Consider the following 16,219-nt stretch of genomic DNA (forward strand, 5'->3'; position numbering starts at 1 on the left):
TTTAGATGAAATTGTTCATTATACTATGTAAACATGCTATGCAAAACTTTCTCCCCAGTGGAGAAAAAAAAGCAAATAATAATTATAAAAATGCATTTAAGTTTAATTAAGCTGCAAAAAATATATTCCATAGTTCAGCAATATTTGCAAATTATAGGGGAGACGGGGGCTATTTGTCACACAGGGAAGTTGTCACAAAGGCTATATCTCAATTGGAGTCAAAAGTCCAATTGTGCAGATGTGTGTCTTTAAATGTCATAAATGTTTACAATACATGAACTGTAATTTCTGTTGTCCAAAACAATGTTTTGACATTTTTTAACTTTTGTTGGTTTGTGAATAATTTTATGGTCACATAAAACCTATGCCAAATTTAGTGTGACAATATGCCCCAATATGTGTTCAGTGAAATATATGTTTTGTTTCCTGGGCAAGAACAGTAAACATATTCAAAACATTTATGCAGCTAAGACTTCAAGGGTATGTGGCTGTGCAGAAATTAAATGTACAAATGTAATAAACCTACCCTGAAATATATATATTTTTTTATTATTTTATTTATTTATGTCAGAATACGCTTCATGTCATTTTTGTCAACTTTTGAAAAGCCTACTTTTGAAATGATGGAGAAAGGTGCATTTTGCCCCCAGGATATTGTAGTTACAGCATCTGCCAGCAGGGGCTGACTGGCCCATGCTAACCAGCCATCTCAGCTCCTCAAGCTCCTGTCCAGTGAATGAGTATGCACATGAACACTTCCATAAGGAACATCCGTGCCTTGGCCTATTTATCTGAAATAATTGATGGCACAATAATGGATTGCCGTGAAAAAAAAATAATCTTTCAAATGATTGCACATCAGTGTCAGTCTGTGAGTGATTGTACAGAATGCACCAATTATATTAGCAGAAATGAATTGGTGGTGGTGTAGTGGTCGAAAGCACATAACTGGTAATCTGGTAATCAGAAGGTCTCTGGTTTGAACCCCACAGCCACCACCATTGTGTCCTTGAGCAAGGCACTTAACTCCAGGTTGCTCTGGAGGATTGTCCCTGTAATAAAGGTTCTGTAAGTTGCTTTGGATAAAAGCATCTGCCAAATGCATAAATGTAAATGAGTGCAGAATTTGATCAGAATTCATGACATGATCAGAATTCATGTCTGCCCCAAAAGCAATTGTTATCAGTGGTGCCCTAGGTGAGATCAGACATTAGCCGCCACACGCCACAAAATTATTATATATATATATATATATATATATATATATATATATATATATATATATATATATATATATATATATATTTTTTTTATTTATCTACGGAAGCTCAAAGAGGCCATGCGTTATTATTATTTTTCTGTCTCGTTTTCTCGTGATCTCGACATAACTAAGGTTGTTTTCTCGTGATCTTCTTTAATTTTCTATACAGTTTTTAATTGAGCTACAGGATTTACAATTAAAAGTTTATTACAAGGTATGAAGGACAATGAGAGATCTTTGGCAGAAAAGTACAATTTATTATATGTAAATGTAAAGTTATGTTAATTCATTACACTTTGGTTATAAAATATTCACCTGCCCTATCCAAGAGTATTCTAACCAGTCACCTTTCACATAGGCTAAATCAAACATATTAATAAACACCAGGCAGCACGTCACAAACACTTAATAAACGCTTTTCATCAATATAGAAAGACCCCCCACAAACAGTTAATATGGAACAATAAAATGGTTAAATATAAGAATAAATCAATCTTTTACGACAATTGGGTTAAAAATGATATTCTAATGGTCTCACAATTGATAAATGACAAGGGTTTCTTACTTACATATACTGAATTTTTAAACATATTTGGGATTCCAATATCTCCACGAGAATATAGTATTGTTTTTGATGCAATACCAGTAGGTTTTTGAGACTCTTGAGAGGCAGTAGTGAACCTCATAAGCAATCAATGGATAAAAAACAGGTTGTGTTAAACGGTGTTGATATAAAAGATAGTAAATGTAATAATAAATTCTTCAGATGCTTGATTCACTGTCCTGCTACACCTCGAAATAAATATTTCTGGAATGAACATTTTGGAAATATCAATTGGAGATCGACTTGGACCTATACTAATAAATACTGTATTAATAACAAAGTGTACTGAAATATACTTTAAAATTATACATAAAATCTATCCAACAAATGAGTTCCTAAAAATATATAAAAATGACCTTTCTGAATCCTGTACATTCTGTAAAAAGGATACTGAAACTGTCTTACATCTTTTCTTTGAATGTTTGTATGTGAAGTTTTTCTGGATTGATGTGGAATATTTATTTAATATGTTGAGTGGAATTAAGATTAGTATAGAGAAAAGAGATGTTTTTTTTTTATTATGAAAAAAAAGATATAGACAAGAGTCACGATTTTATGTTAAATTTGATCCTATTACTTGGTAAGTTCTACATACATAAATGTAAATGGTCTGAAAGGATACCTAACATCTACCATTTTAAAGCTGATATGAAGATTTATTTTGAAACACTGAAAGGACTCTCAAACCATAAAGCAACCAGAACGATGGATATCCTCAAAGAATTAAATTCCTCTTCTTTATTTTAATTATACATGTATACCTCCTTTACATTGTTGTTGTTTCTTTTTTTCTAATGTGTGTTCTTTAATTTCATTGATATGAATGTTATCTTTAATGCTCTTCATATCTTATGATGATTTGTAATAATTTAGAACAGTATATGTGAAACATTTGTATCTACTGTTTTGTCATATAATTTTGGAAATAAAAAAAAAAAAAAAAAATCAATATAGAAAGACTCGCTTTCTTCTGCACTCAACAGTAGTCAAGAAGCACGTCTTTATGTGCTTTCCGCAAAGTACCGTTAATACTGTAATATGCGCGCACTCGGATCTAAATCGCGGCTGGCTTGACCGCAGTCATGCGGACGTCCCGGTCCCTCAAGTTGGCTGGCAATGAAATTGACCAAACGTTCCAAACGTTCACTGTATTTTCTACGAAAAAGTTGTAGACGTGATAGTCTTCTTCTAAAGTGTCTGACACTAATCTGGAAGTTGTCAATGACAGAGACACGTCGAGATCTCGAAAATTAAGTCATGATCACGAGAAAACAACTTTTGTTATGTCGAGATCACGAGAAAACAACTTTTTGTTATGTCGAGATCACGAGAAAACAACTTTTTGTTATGCCGAGATCACGAGAAAACAACTTTTTGTTATGCCGAGATCACGAGAAAATTAAGTCATGATGACGAGATAACAACCTTAGTTATGTCGAGATCACGAGAAAACGAGACAGAAAAATAATAATAACGCATGGCCTCTTTGAGTTTCCGTATTTATCTAAGAATTTGTTTAAATTTTTTTTATTAGGTATTGCTCAAGTTATTATAGAAAGAAAATATTTTTTTTATAATACACCATCAAATGATAGGCCTATTATTTATAAATCCACTGGTTATTGGTTGATCTTTGCTTTCTCTGAGTTAATCCTTTTTCTCTGGATATCGCATGGACTTCATGACAGTGGGTGCTCAATATAAGTAGGAAATTTTATGTACTATGTTTCCGTTCCCACAGGTCAGTGTGAGATCTATTGATAAGGATGCTTCCCAAATATTAACTGGTAGATGATTACAATGTTAGTCACAGTTTCAGCTCTGATGGGGGAGGTGTGTTTGGGTTATATTGCAGAGCTTAAATTGACAGTAATTGTTTTTATGAAGACAGTGATGGAGCTCTAAATTAGGACTCAGTCGGGGTCCTGCTGAGCTACAATATATTGACAGAATCCCGCACTCCTCAATGAGAGATTGCATTACAGCTACAGATCCCAGAACTGGTCCATTCTGTAAGGAATATTTTTTGAAATATCATCAGATAAGACAGACCTCAGACTGAGCAGTATAGGATAACCATGTTTTTGTGACCTCAGTGTAGAATCTAGTTCAGGCCAGAATCCCAACCATGACACAAAATTTGATCTTTTAGTTATAAAGAAGTGGTTTTCCCCATAATGGAAAATTCGGTCATTTTTTACTCACCCTCATATTTTTCCAAACCCGTATAACTTTCTTCAGTGGAACACAAAAGGCATTTTTTTTTTTTTTTTATAATATATTGGCAACTATTTTCCATATTGAAAATGAATAAGAACTGAGACTGTCAAGCTCCAAAATTATAAGAAAAAGCACCATAAAAGTACCATTTTTATGATCATTTTATGGTGCAACCCCATTTCTCATACACATATTACATGAAAAAGAAAGACCAGGATATTTTTTTGTTCTACAGAAGAAAGTCATAATGGTTTGGAATGATGTGTGGGAGTAAATGATGACAGAATTGTAATTTTTGCGTGAACTATTCCTTTAACGGTCTGTTGACAAAGTACTTTATTTCAGATAAGTAGAGCCCAAAACAGAACTAGCTTAAAAGCATGATTATCTGGGTAAAGTCCATTGAAAGTATTTGATTTAGCATTTTTGCAGATCATAAAGTGTGCCTGTGTATTTGCTTTAAACGTTGCTCACAGGATTAGGCTCTAAAAGTCCATATATCATATATTGCAGTTGCTGCTCTTGGAAGATGCCGCATTTAAAAAGATCATTGAAGCACACCAGGCCACATATCCTGAAGACAAAATCCATCCTCCTTATGGCCCATACGGCCAGCTCAGCAAAGCAAAGTGAAAAATAAAAGAACGTTCACATTTTCATCAATAAGGCATTGTGTCTTTGGAATATTAGCTGTGAGAATGATGCTCAGAACAGCCATTCGAACAGTCTGGTTTGGTTTGGGTCCAGTTTCCTGCTGGTGTTATAGTAAAACTACACCCAACGCTGGTCTGGATTCTACAGAGGGTTCTGTGCTCTCTGCAAACATGATTCCACAGCAGCTGTGACTGATCAAATGGTGTATGAAAGCACATTCCGTAATTGTACGTCAGAGTTTCTATATTAATGTTTAAGTGGGCTGATCCTGTTGCACACACCTGGACTATTTCAAACTAGCTTTTATCATTGGGATAGTCTTTGGAAACCATTTCAGTTTGTGAATTTGTATGCAGTAATCTTCCCAGCATTGGAACTTCTGCAAAAGTTCTGTCCAGTGAATGAGTATGCACATGAACACTTCCATAAGGAATATCCGTGCCTTGGACTATTTATCTGAAATAGTTGATGGCACAATAATGGATTGCCGTGAAAAAAAAAAGTCAGTCAAATGATTGCACATCAGTGTCAGTCTTTGAGTGAGTGTAAAAAAGCACCAATTATATTAACAGAAATGAGTGCAGACTTTATGATCAGAATTCATGTCTGTCCCAAAAGCAATAGTTATCAGTGGTGCCCTATGTGAGATCAGATATTAGCCGCCTCCCACCACACCCATCTACTTTAAATTTTGTGTGTTTGGCAAAGTCTTAGGAAAACTATGAGTCAAGAAAAGAATCTCATGAAGATTCACGAAGATGACCTGCCAGGTTCCTTTACATGTCCTTGCATGGGTAACACCATACAATGGCCAAATGCAAAAAGAGCAGGAGCAAGCTGGTGATCATAAGAAACAGAGTGAATTCACAATACAGTTGCACCACTATTGTGTGCTGTATTTCAGTGCAAAAAGCTGTCTTGTTCACTAACCACCTGAAATCACATTTAACAAGGCAATATCTGTGCTGGTAGTGCTGTGCTATAAGTATTATAAAGACACTGTAATTTTTGTCTGTGAGAACATCCCTCATTTCTATGTGCTTTACTCCAGTTTAACTATTTGTTCCACAAAACAAAATATACTTATATTTAAGATGTTATCCCAGATAAAATGTCTTAAGATCTAACACTAGCTTGCGAACTTATCTTGTTTTAAGGATGTTCAGATATTTTTACTGGAAAACAGGACAAATATATCTAATAAGGGCATGATTATTTTGGCAATGAGGAAAATAAAGAAGGACAAAAAGATAAAACCAAGTGGTTAGAGAAAGCGCTGAGCACCCATATGCAAAAAAATTACAAAAAAGTAGGAGTGCATCCAAAATTGCACACTTCTGCACTATTCTACGCCATTTTATAAGTAGTGCAAGTAGTATGTTAACACTGAAAATGCAGCAAAAAGAAGTGTAGCCTACTATAAACCGTCAAAACAGAGTGTGGTATATTGGACACTTTATGCACTTTAGGCTTGAGGCTGCGTTGTTGGTCTGACAAAACAAAAAACATAAAAACAACTGATTTACATTTGTAAATAATGAAGAAGGTAGCAGCTAGCAAAACTTCAGTGAATACAGCACCCTACAAATGTGAGTTGAATGCTTTACCATCACCGCATGCTGTTTGAATATGCACGTTGTTTAAGATACAAATGTTGGCTAACGTGCTAAAGCTAGCAGCAACATATCACTTGTTGAAAGGTCACTTCCGTCAGTTGTTAAACAGCAAACTCTTCCATGTAGTAAAAAAACATTAAGTGTTCCATTTGGGACGGTAGTACACTACATGGCTGTATGCATAGCATATGTTGTAAGTGCATAGTGTATAGTATGTCTTTTGTGACACAGGGAACTCTTCCAAATGTTTTATTTACTCTCTTTGCCATTTGTTTTCATACATTTTTGAAATGTAGTCACCTTCAGACCATTGAACAAAACTTTATGCCCTCTCAATTCCCGCTGTAACAGACCATTATAGCAGCTGAGCCTCAGGCATCCTTGCAGGGTAAACAAGATGATTAAGAAAAACCTCTGGAGGGAATCTGAGTAACCGTTTTCAAAAACCACACTGTGCAAAAACATTTTGCCAGCGAGACAGTCAAAGAGAGTCTAGAATTGTCTGAATGCCTGTTTTGTTTTGACACTGCTTACACTTGCCATGCAAAAGAATGGCAGGGACCTTCCTAATTATTCGCGGTTTGGCATAAATCATTAGACACACATGCCAGACTCTAAGATAATGCCAGAGATTTTGCCAGACACAAAATGCCATTTGTTTGCATTTAGTTTACTATTAACATGCACAGTCAGCACTCTTGATGATAAAACGATTAGTAGCATATGTATTTCCTAAATATCTTCAACTCAAATGCCTTAATATCTTATCCCATTTTGCTTGACAAGTAAATAAATCTCGTTTTAAGAATGTTTAGATAATTTTACAGGAAAACAAGACAAAAATACTTGTGGAGAGAGTCAGTAGCTTCAAGTTCCTCGGTGTCCACATCACTGACGAACTCACATGGTCTGTCCACACTGAGCCCATTGTGAAGGAGGCTCACCAGCACCTCTTCTTCCTGAGACGGCTGAGGAAGTTTGGATTGAACCACCACATCCTCACACGGTTTTACACCAGCACTGTAGAGAGCATCCTGACTGGCTGCATCACTGCCTGGTATGGCAACAACATCGTCCTCAACCGCAAAGCTCTGCAAAGTGTGGTATGAACAGCCAGACACGTCATAAGAGGTGAGCTTCCCTCCCTCCAGGAGATCTAAACCAGGTAGTGTGTGAGAAAAGCTCAGAGAATCATCAAAGACTCCAGCCACCCGAGCCATGGGCTGCTCTCACTGCTACCATCAGGCATGTGGTATCGCAGCATCGGGAACTGCACCAGCTGTTTTCATGACAGCTTCTTCCCCCAAGCAATCAGACTTTTGAACTCTTGATCTCTCACGATCAATATACATCAGCACTGCACTTTATTAATCTCACACTGGACTGTCATAAATTATATTTTCTCTTAACAGCACACTGGCAACTGCCCATCAACTGACAGCTGTGCATTCCATCAGCGCTCTGACTGCCCTGAGAAATATTTACTCTCAGAATATTTAATCAATCATGAAATGTGTCCCGTATTTCTGTTGGCTGTATAAAAGAACTAGCAATGTCCAATTTGCAAATGAATAATTCTTTTGAGTCCGTTCTTTTTAGTGAATTGGACAAACAGGCTTGCAAAATGGTCTGAATCGGTCAGTGATTCAGCGCTGCATACAGTGGAAATTTATCTGCAATCAACTGAAAGAAAATTCTGTCTTTTTGAGAGGTAACTTTGAGAAACCTCAGCTAGTGCTGTGTCATGTGAACAAGGGGCTGTTCAAACTGAACGTATTTTTGCATCCGCTCGCATTTGTTTCCAATAACTTTCCAAGTAAACATTCGCTAGATGGATGTCTTTTGACAACTGCGTCACATTTCACTGTGTTTTTAGCATCTTTCACAGGAGCACTACATTTATAGAAGTGTATAGCACGAAAACGCGTCTGTCTGAAAGGTTACTGGAAGAAATGCTTTAACCAATAGTTAGCCTATATGAATGCTACTCATACTCGAGAAAATAAAACAAATGCTTATCTCAAAGTTACCAGAATTGAACGCTTTGGTGTTGTTTTTCTCCCGGGGGAGCATGTCCCCGGACCCCACTAAATAAAAGGTTTATTTGGCAGATATCTGTGCATACCCTCAGATTAAATCCTGCAGATGCCCATGGCTGAATGTCAACACAACACTTTATATTTATTTCCACAGATTACATGGGGGCGGGGCATAGTATAGTGTATTTTTATTATATACAGTCTTCTTATTTGTATACTGTATATTGTATATTGTTTATATGGTGACAATAAAGGGATTTGATTTGATTTAATGCCACTGGGCAAATGCTGCTTTAACTTTCTTGCATCTTGTTTCATCTTGGCAAATTAATAAACACCTTTTACTCTCCATTCTTCTCAGAGAGAATTCTCACTTTCTTAGTGATGCATTGTAAACTGACACGCATATCTCGCATTCAGAATGGCTTATGAAACATCGCTTTTGGAAATACACAAATAAAGGCATCATCAGAGGTTATGCAGGTACATTTAAATGGAGACAAGAAATATTGTGACAAGAAATGCGATGCTGTACACTCAGCATTGCCTGGGTCGACTAGAATACCTCGTCGGCTGGAGGTCTACGGTCCAGAGGAGCAGTCCTGGGTTCCCCAACATTGAGACAAGAAATATTGCATCGTCACATTCTAGGTAAAGAAGCAGATTTTATTACCGTCTCTTCAATACAACACACAGAAACAAGTGAATGATTTACTTACTATTTTACTATAAATTCTGCAGTTAGAAAATGCAAATGCAGCAGCTGCTTACTTCGGTATTGCAAAATAAGATGGATATATATTTTAAATCCCTTAACCCAACCCCTCAACATAACCACTGTCAATAATATAAAGATGCAAAAGACAGATTAATGAACAGTGACATTAAAATTTGTATATATTTTACAGCTACCAATCTCAGACCTACATAGACATTATGATTTTGAATGTCTGTTCGAGAGACGTTCATTTCACAAAACAGTCATGCAGTTAAAATTAGGCTTGCTTGAGCATTAAATGTAATTTGAAGTTCTGGCTTTCGTGCGTGGACGTATTTTTAAAATGTCAATTGTTATTATTAGTTAGCTGCGACATAATGTATGATGCTCAAAGGTATAGGATGTCTTATTCATTGTGAAACTGAGTTTTCTTAATGGCATGAATCACACTGCAGGCCAAGACTTAAAATGCATGTCCTGCCACTGCTGTATGGTCAAATGTAATCTTCACTGTAGATATTAGAAACACTTGAAGAAACATGCATATCTTTTAATTTATTATTTACATTGAAATGTAACTTTAAATAGGCTAAAGGAATGTGTTCAATAGCACATTATCATATAAGCACATTTTTTCTGTGGTATCGAAATTGGTATCGAGAACCATGAAATTTCACTGGTATTGGAAATGTTGGTACAGTGACAACACTAATGTGTAAATATACAGCAGGAATAATAAACAAAAATAAAAAATAAAAAAAATTATATATATCACTAATGTGTAAATATACAGCAGGAATAATAAACAAAAATAAAAAATAAAAAATTATATATATATATATATATATATATATATATATATATATATATATATATATATATATATATATATATATAATTCTGTTGTTTCTGTGCTCCAATTTCATCCATTTAAGAACACTTCCCATATACTCTAAAAGTGTTTTATTTCTCGGACACGTCAGTGGAAGTTTCACATCATTGCCTGCTTGTGCAGACCCCCGGGACTCCTGGACCCCTCTGTCCTATGCACTAGTTCCCACTTTGAGGGCCCTTTATTCTCTGATCTGTCCCATTGAATTCTGCCCCATGACCACAATCTTTTCAAGGTTCTCTTAAATGCCTGCCATGTGATTGGGGGAAGCGCAATCCAAACTGAAGTGCGTTTCCCACAAGCATGCATGACTCCATGGCTGCTGTGCAAGTGTGGCGTCCCTTGAGCAATGCCAAACAATGAGCTTAATACAGAGAAAATGTGATCTTGCATTTCCAACTATAATAAATACATTGTTTCACAGTCTTATGTCCAAGTGGTTTACATGGAACTCTGACTGTAATCCTCAGTCTCATTTTCCAGTGTAGCACTTATTTTAGGGCTATCATAAGTCAAATCTGCGGTAAGAAATTTGCCCTCATATTTCATCACATTTCGGCAACTTTTTGACTTTTATAACAAACATCCCTAAATATGTCAGTGGAAACATATATCGTGATTCAATCCTTTTGACTACACACTTTAAACTGTAAAAATGTGACTATGAAAAACTGGTCTGTGCCACCTCCTTTGGCAGGAAGACTGGATATATTTTACATTGTGGGGTTGATCACAGATTCATCTTGATTTTGACTTCATACTCTCTATAAACAAGCTTTGAAGAGTGTCATTAAGTAATATATTTAAGCTTTTTGCTTCAGTTGGTTTTCTCCAGTTGTTGTTGATATCTCATCATATTAGGTTTGATTTTGCATTCAGATACATTGTACTTAAATTTAAATGACGTTTATAGTTACACTGTCAGCCTTACCCCTAAACCTCACCTAACCCTTAGCCTAAAACCTAACTCTAACCCCTAACCCTACTCGTACTCCTAAACCTTATGTACTTCAACCTCAGTAGCAGCAATTGGGATTCTTGTGAGAATTTTGCAGAACAACATGTAGTTACACAGTAAACACGCTGTATTGTACATATCGTAATGTTGGTTCATAATAGTTAAAGACACCTAATATAAAGTGTGATCCACTTTTTTGAGCAAGAACGCATTCTGTCTGAATGGTTCCTAAGGTCAGGGATGGATTACCGACCAGGCCAATGGGGCCAGTGCCCATGGGCCCTTGGCTATCAGGGACCCTTGACTGGGCTTTAAGTTTGCACGTTTGAAAACCCATCAACAATGAAAACGAAAACCACCCCCACCCCAACAACTTTTGGCCATGAAAATGACCCCCCCGCTCAGCAACTTTTGGAGGGGAGCCCTTGGAGATAATTGGATCTGGGGCTGATATGTGATTGCTGATATGTGTCACTGATATGTGACTGATTTGGAACATTCTACATAGGCAGGAACTCTGCCTAACACATGAATAGCCTTATGGGGAAGTTTGACATTAGCATGTTGCTAAGCGACTGAATGAAATTTATTTTCTGCCATTTCGCAAAGAATTGTAGTATTGCATTCTCTGTGAAGTACATGTTATGCTTTATAGTATTTTTCAGATGCTTAAACATTTTATGATACATACATTTCTCCTCATTAAAACTTTTACACCTAAAGAAATTAACAGTAATTTAAAAAAATATGTATAATAATATGACCACTCATATAAGACGTCTGACTTCAGTCATATCAGTTACCTTATAAAAGCTGTTTTATTCTACATGGAGAGGGTCTCCTCAAGGGGGCTGCCATGTTAGGATCACATGACCAGCTGAATACTACCTGCAATCACTGTAACCACTCTGTAATTGGACACTTTCACTCATGGATTAAATGTGAATAGTGAATTTTTGAATGGAATTGGCTGAAAACTGTTTTTTTGAATAATGCTGCATCCATGCACCAGGGTGTCAGTCCAAGATGAAATGCGTAACAAATTACTGAATGCACCTTTAATATCTACATTTGAACAATTTCACAGTAGGTTTATTTTTATTTTATTTATTGTGATTTTGTTGCAACATTTTGCATCTTTATTCCTAGGACATTTCAGTTTTATATTGAATAAACTCTTGGATCAAAATACGTTCGTAAGGAATGAAACAGCAAACCTAATGATAAAACCTCTTGTTAGAGAAGTAATGCATGTGGAGTCTGAACACCTCCTGTTTTGAGAGCTCTGTAAGTTAATCCTCTTATTGACAAGGCATATATGAACAACTGACTGACTTTCTTGATATCACAGCGGTTATGCCAGAATTGTGTGCCCAGCTCAGTTATGGCGAAACCACATGTTATACTAACTCTGCCCCAGGGCTTCCATCTAAGCAACTGAAAAAAACATAATCTCCATTGATATTATTTTTCCCAATCTAAACAGACTTGGCCTACTGCATTATTGAATTAAGATTTACATTTTGCTTTTAGAAAAACATATACTTTAAGTATATAAACATCCTGTGCATTCAGCTGACCAAAAGATTATCTCCGTTCTTCAGGGTTTCCTTGTCTGGCTTATCAAATATTTAGTGAGCATAACTGGGCAGCAAGCCAACTCTCCAGCACCAACACTTTTCATAGTCGCTTAAAATCCTCTTTTTAAGCAGTTGGCTGAAAGTGCGCTTCCAGCGTTGCTTAAACTTAATCTCTAAATGCTGACCAGTCAGAATGTTGGAAAAGGTTGAAGTGTAGTGTTGAATAGCCAATTTTCAACAGCCCTGTATGCTGATGAATACTGCAGGAGTTTGTCTTTCACAAACGTAAAGCTTATCTAATGGGAATCTGCTCAAACAGCACAATTTCCACTACCTACATCTGACCGAATTAAACTGCCTTCTTCAACTACTCCTATCATTATTTATTCGAGTACTGGATTTAAATGAACACAGAAAGGGATAAATATAGAAAATAAATAAGTGAACACAAAAGCCACTGTCACCATGTCTTGTTGCAATGCAGAAAAATACACATATTTGCAAGTGTCTTGTCTTACAAAAGAAAAAAATCTAAACACCCTTATCACCTGCTTCAAGCAACATGAATGTGCTTGATGCAAAATTACATAAGACTTGTATTTAGAGAAAATCAAGTATCTTGAGTTAAGTCAGCTGCCCATAAATGATCTCTCTCCGCGCACCACCTTCCGCAGTCGGCCTTTATCACTCTCGGAGGCTTAATTAGCCTGATAAGGTCTATTAATTAGCTTGATGTGCAGAATCACAACCCGGCCCCGCCCTCCGCTCTGTCACATTCCTCCCTCATTCTCTAAGGCCGGGGCACCACTATCATGACATACCCCCCCCCCCCTTCCCTGGGGGAGGGCATGCCCTAAGCTCCGTCTGCCGGTAGGTCATCCCCGCCTTCCTGAATCTGGGAGGGGACAGGGGAAGGGAAACAGAAATAATTAAAATAGGGGGGTTACTTCCTGTAACAGTGTAGTAGCCCCCCAAAAAACCACTGTAAAATTTACATTCTCTCAGATTACACAACAGACCTCAAACTCAGTCTACCATGGCTTCTCCACCACAATCCAGTCATTTCCTGGTCCACCAAAGAGGTAGCTGACTGGGGCGAGCACTGCTTTGTCCAATGCTTTGCTAAACTCGAACGCTGCAGTGCCTATAATCTTATCCGTAAGGGGGACGAGTGGAAGACTGCTTTCATCACTTCTAGTTGCCACTTTGAATCTATTCAAAGGTTGATTGCCGTATGACCTGGTCAATGCCCCATCAGTTTTCCAGTCTTTCATGAATGAGATCTTCCGTGACATACTCCACCATTTTGTCCTTGTTTACATTGATGATATACTCATCTACTCAACATCCTTAAGGGAACACATCCACCATGTAAGAATTGTGCTACAATGCCTACAAGAACACAGTCTGTACCGGAAGACAGGAAAATGCCTCTTCCACCAGTCCTCCGTTCAATTTCCTGGGTACATCATCAGTTCTAGCGGAGTTCAGATGGACACTTCCAAGTTGCAGGCCGTAACTATCTGGCTCCAACCTACCACCGTTAAGGAGAAACAGGTTCCTTGGTTTTGCCAGCACTGTGGTCACCCCTCTCACCAGCCTACTAAGAAGTAAACCCAAAACCGTCTTTTGGTCTCCACAAGCCTCTAAAGCCTTCCAGCTGCTAAAGACTTCCTTTACGTCAGTGCCCATTCTCAAACATCCCAATCCTGACCTTCCCTTTGTTGAAGTAGATGCTTCAACCTCATGGGTGGGGGCCGTACTCTGCCAGCATCAAGGTAATCCTCCCAAACTGTTCCCTTGTGTTTTCTATTCCAAGAAAATTTCTCCAGCCGAGACTCACTATGACATTGGGAACAGAGAACAACTGGCCATCAAGCTGGTGCTCGAAGAGTGGTGCCATTGGCTGGAGGGCGCTCATCACCCCTTAACTGTTCTAACCGACCATTGCAATCTCGAATATCTGCAATCTGCTAAATGCCTAAACCCATCAAGCAAGATGGGCACTGTTCTTCACATGTTTCCACTTTACAGTCACCTATCGCTAAATAATTAAGAATTAATAATTCCAAAAATATTAAAGCTGATGCCCTTTCCCGGTTGCACTCATCTGACCAGTCCACATCTCCAAAACCCATACTCCCTCCTTCACCCTTTGTTAGCCCACTACAGTGGGAAATTGATCAACGAATCGCACAGGCAGCTTCCTTGGAACCAGCACCAGCAGCCTGTCCACCCCGTTTATCCCACATTCCTTCTGCACTGCACACAGTACTCCTTAAGTGGCTCCACTCTTCTGCTGGATCTGGACACCCTGAAATCTCCTAAGGGCCAGCTATGGATCACTAGTTCCGTAACAGCAAACGGATGAGGAACTCCGCTCATGTACACCTTCAGCGTGCTGTTCGACGCCAGAAGATCCAAGCTGACACAGATACTCTACATCACCCAAGTACCACCCAGGACAGAAGGTCTGCCTCTCCACCAGGGACATTCATCTCAAGCTCCCCTGTCGAAAGCGAATTCCTCGTTACATCGGCCTCACCATCATAAAACAAGTTAACCTTGTCACATACCGTCTAGCACTGCCTTCACATTATCGTATCCATCCTTCATTCTATGTATCCCTTCTGAAACCTCACATGTTCTCACTGTTCTCCCTCCACAGAGCCTGATGAGGGTGACCTTCTACCTCCGCCACTGCTCCTGAAAGATGGCCCAGCTTACATCGTCAGGGCCATCTTGTACACTCAGCATCGCCTGGGTCGACTAGAATACCTCGTCGGCTGGGAGGTCTACGGTCCAGAGGAGCAGTCCTGGGTTCCCCAACATGACATCCTGGACCATCACTTCTCTACTCACTTCCATAGTCAACATCTTAGACGCAGGCCTAGACGTCGAGTGTTCTGGTCTGCAGGAGTTGTCCGTGGGGGGGGTTGGGTACTCATGAACCTCATCAGCCTCCACACTCCTCTTACACTGATTATTAATTACTTCCAGCTGCTTCCCATCAAAATCTGGAAACACAATGGATGAGTTTTCATGTACAGAGTGATTATTCCTGGCAGATAACCTTTAGAACTTTCTAAAGAATCAACAACGAGGGATTTAAGAGTTGTCTTAAACAAGGGGACAATATAGTCTTGCAGCTTTTCTAAAACAATCAGGGTTTATGTCTTTCAGCATTTTCTGTCATGTTTTAAAAAGGCTTGTTTTGTGGTGTGAGATTTTTTATGTACATCTCTCAGCTAACATGTAAAACTCAATTTTTCTTATTTATTGTAAGTGCTCTTCATTTGCATGTTGCCCCACTGATACTTAATTGGCTCCATTGTATGTGCGAGGGTTTGAGCTACGAGGCAATCATCTGTGTTCTGCGACTGCTATTGGGTCCTTGAATAACATTATAATTGCGAGGAAGGGCAATTATGTTATTCGGCAACTATATATTTAGCATTTTACAAAGATAACAATGCAAGACTCTTAAGAATAAAAATATAATGCTCAAACTGTGGGCCAAAAAGTTTCATTTAGGATTAGATAAATATTTGTATTATTGCTTTTTCCATACAGAATTAAATATAAATATTTTATTGTTTTGTGGGAATTATTTCTCTGCAAATAATATAAATGTTCCTGCCTTAGAATTTGGCCAAAAATACTATTGTAACAACCCT

This window comes from Xyrauchen texanus, chromosome 24, assembly GCF_025860055.1.
Source record: "Xyrauchen texanus isolate HMW12.3.18 chromosome 24, RBS_HiC_50CHRs, whole genome shotgun sequence".
NCBI classification, from domain to species: domain Eukaryota; kingdom Metazoa; phylum Chordata; class Actinopteri; order Cypriniformes; family Catostomidae; genus Xyrauchen; species Xyrauchen texanus.